The 8634-nt window shown below is 34.4% G+C and overlaps 1 non-coding gene across 1 annotated transcript; it reads left to right on the plus strand.

The window, feature by feature from the left end:
* The first annotated feature begins 1155 nt into the window (after positions 1-1155).
* LOC112625524 lies at positions 1156-1257 on the plus strand. The gene has a single exon (XR_003119619.1). It is a non-coding gene; the product is annotated as a U6 spliceosomal RNA (small nuclear RNA).
* The last annotated feature ends 7377 nt before the right edge of the window (positions 1258-8634 follow it).

The following is an 8634-nucleotide window of genomic DNA, read 5'->3' on the forward strand; positions in this document are numbered from 1 at the left end:
AAGAAATACAGTTTGTAATTTTCTTAATGCAAAATTATATACAGAGTTTGGGGGCAGCAGCAGAGAGAAGTAGTGTTGAGAGATTTGCCATCATTAGGCAACCAAAGGAGCTTAATAATAAAGCAATTTTAAAATTTACGAACAGTTCATCAAGATTTTTCTATTTTTGTTTATTATTGTTTTGTGAACTTAGCTTATCAGAGGATGAAATCATTGTTTTTCTTCCTAAATAAAATGAAGAATAATTTAATAAAGAACAAATTCCAGGTTGTTCAATAAATTATTGATCACAAATGCTATGGATATATGAGCAGATACTATGTGCCAGGAATATGTTACAATTTATAAAATAATCTATTTTCCATTGAAAGTAGGTTAGACTTCATTGCTTTACTTCTTTCGTGATTTTCCCTATTTAATACAGAGAGTAAAATGAAATGTTGAACACATTTTATCATAAGTCCTTCCTGATACTGTATACTGCATGTACGACTACTTATTTCTTCAGAGTCCACAGGTTAAAAAAAAGAAAAAGAAAAAGAAAAAGAAAAGCTTTTCCTATATCAGACTAACAGTAATAATTAACACTTTTTTATCAGTAAAGTTGAAGGCATCCATGGAAATGTACACCTCCTATTTTCATTTAGAAATAAAGGAAATAAAATGTGGAACACGATTATTCTCAAATGAGTTTAACCTTGAATTTCAGAAACTTAAAGTCCAATGGTTTGTCTTAAAGTAGCTTGTAGGAACAAATTTAAGTTATCCATAGTTAAAAATTGAAAACACCAAATCCTTTGAGTGCCACTTTAATCCCAGATCAAACAATGCCTGCTGGTCCAAGAACTAAAATTGATTTTGTTACACATATCAGAGGCAGCTCATGATTCCTTCTAACCTTTGCTGAAAGCAGATGGTGTAGGTAGAAGATAATTATTCCTTAAATGCTAACTTTGTAATGAGTAGATAGAATCAGTGCTTCAAACAATGTTTCCTATTTACATTTGTAAATGCCCTTTGCCCCTTAAAGTGCCCCATATGTAAGAATTAATTTAATAAAGGAAAGTGTCCATAGATCTGCAGAAAAAGATTTCTCTTCATAACGGTGTTAGTTGTTTATCTGTTACTTTATTCTGAGAAGTTTTATTGTAGCTTGCTGTTATTCAGACAGCAATGAAAATTGGAACAATACAGAAAAGATTAGCATGGCCCCTGTACAAGGAGGACATGCAAATTTGTGAAGTGCTCCATGTTTTTAAAGTAAAATATAAAATTACAAAAAAACAGAGTGCATTGCAGCCTTGTAACTGGGGCCATGGATGAAGTGACACAATCTAGGCTGCAGACATCAAAGATAATGGAGGGAGTATGCTAGGTGGTAGCAGAACTACAACTGGACTGGGACAGTGCACATCAATTCCTCTTCCTTTTTCTGAAGTTGTGCAGAGTGGCAACAGGGCTGTCAAAGTCAAGGCATTGATCACAGGGTAGAGGGAGGATCATGGATGCAGCCTTGTCAGTAAAACTGAGCTGTCAGTTGAGGAGTTGTCTCAAACACTATCAACTGCCTTAGAAAATGAAAGCTTAACTCTCACCTGTCTTTCAGGAAGTGATTTCTTCACATTCTAAATGTCAGTAAGGTGTCATGTCAGTAATGAGGGCTTGGCTCTTTCTTCACTCTGAATGGCTATGAGACAGCTGTGAAGAGATGGCTGTGAACAGAGAGAGCCCTGCACAAAGTTGTGAATTACAAGTTCATTTTCAGTACAATGTTCTCACGTTCTTAATGCTGTGTGTTCCAGTGTTCTTCCTTGCAAAGCCCTATTCGAGCTTATATCTCATCTATCAAGTGACCTCTACCATTTTTCAATTCCCAGAGCCCCTGTGTCTTCTACATACACTAATCTGTCGAAATAATTATTAATAAATATGGTTCTATTACTGCTGGAGGGAATTTAGATACTCTTTAGCTCCACACTCTTATTTTACAGATAAGGTGAATTGGTATGCATATGACCACATGGTTACATGAGAGGGGAGGGGAATGGTTATTATTATTATTAGCAGCAACATCACAAGGCATATGTAGTTAAACAGTAACTTACTGAAATTGAAAGAAGGCAGAGACAAAATTAGATGTTATCAGGGAAGGTTGATGGAATGGCTTACCAGAGACCTGTCTCATACCCAACATATATATTTTTAATTAATTAATGGCAATACAGAGTCTTGTTAGCTTTGCAGGATCTCAGTGCTGCAAGGGTCAAAGAGTTGACTAAATTCAGGGCTTCTTGGTTACACCTACCAAAATCACAGAAGACTCAAGAGAAAGCTGAACGTCAATGTATTAATTAATAAACAGAAACATAAATATCAAGTCAAGTGGAAGGAATCATTGGTCTGTCACAGAGTATGAGGTAAGTGAAATTAGTAATCATATTATTGTTAATTCCCAATTTTAATAAAACATTATGTACCAGGTCTTTATTGCTGTGCTTTATAAAAGTTGTCATCAAATCTTCTCAACAAACACCTATAAAGTAGATGTCATTCTCACCACATTATAAATAAGAATAGCGGAAGCACAGAGAAGTCAAGAACTTGACCATGGCCATATAACTAATAAATGGCACAGTTAGATTGTGAACCCAGCTAATCTGCTTTTACCCACTCTTCAATGGTAATTTAGTAGACGTCTCAGTAAGCACAAAAACAGAGCCATTGTTTAGATCGTTGATTCAACTCCTTAGTGACTGGTATAAGGCAATGGTTCTCAAGCTGGGGAGAATTTGCCTCCTAGGGAACATTTGACAATGTCTAAAGGCAGTTTAGATTGTTACAACTAGGACAGGGGATTGCTACTGACATATACTAGGTAGATGCCTGGAATGCTATTAAGTATTCTGCAACACATAGGACAGCCCCCAATAACAAAGAAATATCCCATCTAAAATGTCGATAGTGCTGAAGCTAACAAACCCTGGTACAAGGCAGCAAGAGCTGCATCGCCCTGCACAGTAGGGATTCATTTCCCATTAGGGCTTGCTTGTTGAGTTCTTGGGCTAAAATGCCCTGTTATTTGAATAGTATTTGAATGTGCACTCTAAATCTGTCTTTCTGACTTGGTTTTGTGTGTGTGTGTGTGTTTCAAAATTGTTAACTCCCATTATTGTCAATAATTTATCTTATTAGATATATATAAGCAATACTGTGTCCCCTCCATTCCCCTCCTAAAGTTATTTGCAACTCTAATACTAAAACTATTAAAATCAGCTGCAAATACTGAAATCAGCTACATGTACTATGTGATTTAAGCCACATTTTTTCATCAGGAAAGAAAAAATCAAAGCAAAGTACAATTTGACAACATTCAACCTAGGACATTTCATCCATGTAATCTATACCATGCTGGTGTCTTCCCCTCCAGAATGCAAATTTTGTTGGCTCATATTGTGACCTATCCAGCTTTACATCATTGTTTGGTGGACAAATCTACTTTTCTGCTCTAGTTATCTAATATTGCTGCTATGCTCAATTTTGATTGCCTTCTTTTTAAACATCATTATTTTTAAATTGTGGCAAAAAGAGATGTGGTAATTTTCACGAAAATTTATAAAATTTTGTTAGTGACTCAAAGGATTATACCAAATTGCTCTCAAAAAGATTTCAACATTTATATTTCCCCTGAGAGTACAGAAAAATACAGTAAGACTTTAGTATGCTAACACACATTATTAATCTCTGAAAAATAGGCACAGTGGAAAGAATTTTTCCACATTTATTTGACCATAGAATCATTTCACCACTGGATACTTATTAATATTTCCAGTGAGAGATGATCTCCATTAGACAATTTGAAAACCATTGTTTTGATGAGAAGTGAAAAAATCCTGAAATACTCCCATTATTATTGAAATATCCTGAAATAGTCCCATTACTACCTTGTAGAATATTGTTTCATCTTGAATAGACTGAAAAAATTTCAAAACATTTGTAAGCTAAGAAAAGTCATAATCTTCAGGACTTTAAGTACTTTATTTCATTCTATTTTTAAAATTTTAATTGACACATAATAATTGTACATATTTATGGGGTACAATGTGATACTTTGATATATGTATACAGTATGTAATGAAGGAATCAGGGTAATTAGCATATTCATCACTTCAAACATTTACCATTGCTCTGTGGTGAGAACATACACAATCTTCTCTTCTAGCTATTTTGAGATACGCAATATCTTGTTGTTGACTTTGGTCACTCTACTATGCAATAGGGCACCAGCATCTATTCTTCTTTTCTAATTGTCACTTTGTATTTCTTGACTATACTCCCCAAGCTCCCTTTCACCCACCCTCTTCAGTCTGGTAACCACTGTTCTATTCACTATTTCTATGAGATCAACATTTCAGGATTTCACATGAGTGAGAACATGTAGTGTATGTCTTTTTGTGCCTGTTCCATTTTGCATAACATAATTTCCTCTAGGTTCATTCATGTTGTTCCAAATGACAAGCTTTCATTCTAATCATCACGGAAATTAAAATCAAAACCACAATGAGATACCACCTTACTCCACATAGAATGGCTTTTATTAAAAAGAGGAAAAGAAGGTTGGTGCAAAAGTAACTTCAGTTTTTGCCATTAAAAGCAGTACAATATTTAACAAACGTTAAATAATAACAAATGTCAGTGAGAATGTGAAGACAAAGGAAGCTTTACACATTGCTGGTAGGATGTAAATGATTACAATCATGGAAAACAGTACAGAGGTCCCTCAAAAAATTAAAAATAGAACTATATGATCCAGTAGTCCTACTACTGGGTATATGTATTAAGCAAATGAAATCAGTATGTTGAAGAGATATTGTACTCCTATGTTTATTGCAGCACTATTTAAAATAACCAAGAAAAGAAATCAATCTAAGAGTCCAACAGTGGGTAAAATTGATAAAGAAAATGTGTTATACATGTATACAATGGAATATTATTCAGCAATAAAATAATTAACTAGTTTATTTTAAAATGACTTTAAAACGTGCATCATCAGGAACTTCTGGAAGTTTTATCAAACACAGAGGTGGCTGGTGAATTGAGTATTTTTTTGATATCAATTTTCAAATTTGAGTTCATTTCTGTATCAAGTACTAAGTTTTACAAAAAATATATTTAATGATCTAAACTGTAAAGATTATAGTTTTTCTTCCCATTTAAGAGCTGAAAACATGCTTTTAAAAAAACTATCTCCAGCACTTTGGGAGGCCAAGGCAGGCAGATTACCTGAGGTCAGGAGTTTGAGACCATCCTGGCCAACATGGTGAAACCCTGTCTCTACTAAAAATACAGGTGCATGGTGGCAGGCGCCTGTAATCCCAGCTACTTGGGAGGCTGAAGCAGGAGGATCGCTTGAACTCAAGAGGTGGAGGTTGTAGTGAGCCGAGATTGCACTCCAGCCTGGGTGACCACAAAACTTTGTTTAAAAAAAAAAATTATCTGAGAAAAAAACAACTTTAGAATTATTTGATAAGGTAAGGAAGAAGTAGGTCAAAAAGAACCTATGTTCTTCAGCTTCATCTACATTGTTACAATTGACAGCATTTCCCTCTTTTAAGGGCTGAATAGTATTTTGTTGTGTATACATACATTTTCTTCATCCATTCATCTGTTGATGGACATTTAGATTGATTCTACATCTTGGTTATAATAAGCCAGAAACAGAAAGACATTACTGCATAGTCTCACTTACATGTGGAATCTAAAAACGTCAAATACATAGACACAGGGTAAAATTTTGGTTATCAGAGGCTGGGAGTTGGGGAAATTGGGGAGATGTTGGTCAAAGACACAAAATTCATAGGAGGAATAAGTTCAATAGATATATTTTACATCAAGGTTAAAAACAATATATTGTATACTCGAAAATTGCTAAGAGAGTAGATTTTAAGTGTTTTCACCACAAAAAGAACGGCAAGCAGATGAGGTAATGCATGTTAAATAGCTTGATTTAGCCATTCTGCAATGTATACATATATAAAAACATCACACTGTATACCATAAATATACACAATTTTTATTTGTCAATTTTTAAGTCTTTAATTAGGGTTGTTAAAACAAAATTCTTCCCTTAGAGCTACCCTTTCAGCTATATGGTAGATTAGTTTAACTGTAAGTCCCTCTTACTACAAACCCCTACATTCTGAATAAAATATACTTCTTAGTACCTTGTTAAGGTTACACAAAGAAAGGGAAATCTCTAAGCTCACCCCAAAATATTGTAGTGAGTAGAAAACAGAGCTGTGATCTCAGGCCAATGAGCCAACAGAAAAGGCAGGGTTGACCTTAGCTAAGCACTTGAGCAAAAGCAAGGTAAGGAACTCAGTCTCAGACTCTCATTGAGCCTGATCGTCACGTAAAGAAAAGTGGTCCCAGAAGAGCAGTGTCCTCTGGCTATAAATAAAAGCAAATTCAAGTCATCTTGCAGAAAAGCATTTCCAATTTCAACTCTAGAGATTTCCATAGATTAAGAACAAATAGCTGTGAGCTCAAAACAGAATAGTAATAATAATAATAATAATAATAAGCACAAGGAATTGAAGTAACTTTTCTCTCTTTTGGTTTTTCTTAATGGTTTTTGGAGGTTAAGAAAACTACTTAACATCAAAATCTTTTTTTTTCCTTTTCTCTTCTGTTCATAGCTAGACTTAGTTGCCAGCCATCCCCCTAGTAGTTAGTTATAGCCTTGTGACTAAGTTCTAGCCCCTCTAACATGAGCTGAAGCAATTTGTATAACCTCTAGGCTTTCCATATGCCCTCCTCCATGTTCTTTCTTCCTGTAGCAGACAGTGATACCAACAACAAGATGACGTTAAAAGCCATTAAATATAGATACCAAAGGTTCCATTTCCACTTTCCTGCCAAATGATCATGTTGGGGTAGAGCAGGGAGTCTTCACAATACCTACTCAGCAGATGGATGTGACCAACGGGTATGGTTCATTCTTCCCTTGGGGAACCTTCATTGTGTTTATTCTTCACATACTCCCTCATTATCAGAATGTAAGGATCCGTTCCTGGACCTGATGCAGAGCAGTGATGATTTCAAAGATATCTGAACATTGGGCTGGATGGGGTGGCTCTTCAGGACAGAGTGACAGACATGTTCTAAATTAAGCAAGAAAAGCATGCATAGATTCTGTTGGCTTGAGCTCTGGCAAAGACTGCTAGCTGTCCACTAAAATCTCTCATTTATCTTCTTGAGCATACAGTGAATTGGCCCTTCCCAGCATCCCTGGCCTTGTAGCCTTGTGACTAAGTTCCCACCCTATGGGATATGAACAGAGGTCAGGCATGCCACCTGCTGGCCTGACCTATGACTTCCTACATGCACTTGTCCTGCTCTTTCTCTCTTCTGGTTGATCTGGATAGAGAAAAATCCCAGGGTGAATTTGAAAACTACTTGTTGAAAATGGTAGAACCTCTATCATTAAGCAGAGCTGCTACAGACTGGGAACCTCTACCACCGATCTGGGGACTGTGACAAAAAAGAAATACTATACATTTTTTCTTCCTTTCTTTTAGCTAACAAAATAGTTCTGTTTATTAAAACTGTTTAGCTTTCCCTATTGAATACAAATTTCTTACCTAAGCTTATTATGTGTTATGTTTTAGTGGAACTCAAGTTTCAAGATTGTTTGGCTTGTATTCTAGCTCAAAATTTAAGTGAGTTACATTTGTATGTTACTCTTACATTGCATAAATTCTGTTTTATTTGATGTATACCAAAACCCTCTGAGATAGGCATGAATTAACATCTATATTTTAATATGTGTTCATTATAATACATTTTTAAATAACTCAGAAATCTACATAAAAGCAAATCACCAGTTAGAGAGATATCATGTTATCATCTAGTCAGATATTATGCAAATGTTTGACCATACATTTTTAATAAAGTGAAGCCAAATGCATATAATTAATTGTATGTGTACTTTTACTTACCAATATATTTTTTCAATATTAATATTCTATTCCACCATCGGAATGCTTATTATCCTAAAAATGTAATCACACACATTTGTATACATACATCTTTATTAGCTCATCTACTTATCGTTTCTTTAGGCTATGACAAAATTGTACGGTCAAATGACATGTTTACAATTGTGATGTACATTGCCAGATTGTTCTGTAAAAAGACATGAGTCAAAAGTCCTAATAATGTTTGCTATCTTTCCTTATTCCATTTCTAATACTAGAAATTATTAATCATTTTAATACTTGGCAATTGTTAGAAGATAATAATACTTATTTTTTACTGTGAATTTGTACTATTAGTAATTCTGAATATTATTTCTTTTTCATAGGCAATTTATGCTTACTTTTAAAATTAATTTCCTAATATTCCCAAATTTCTTTAGCTTTTTCATTTCTATAAATTCATTTGGTTTTATTGTTTACTTTAGTTCTGTGTATTTTAAGAATAATAAAATATTTGCTTTTTGCATATCACAGATTTCATCTTTGACTTACATAAAAGAAAGTAAGGTTTAAAGAGGTTAATTGACATGTCTAACATATATGCTGCAAAATCATGACTCTATGCTAGGTGTTCTGATGCATGTTTTGTTTTTAATTA

This window comes from Theropithecus gelada, chromosome 5 (genome assembly GCF_003255815.1).
Source record: "Theropithecus gelada isolate Dixy chromosome 5, Tgel_1.0, whole genome shotgun sequence".
Classification (NCBI taxonomy): Eukaryota; Metazoa; Chordata; class Mammalia; order Primates; family Cercopithecidae; genus Theropithecus; species Theropithecus gelada.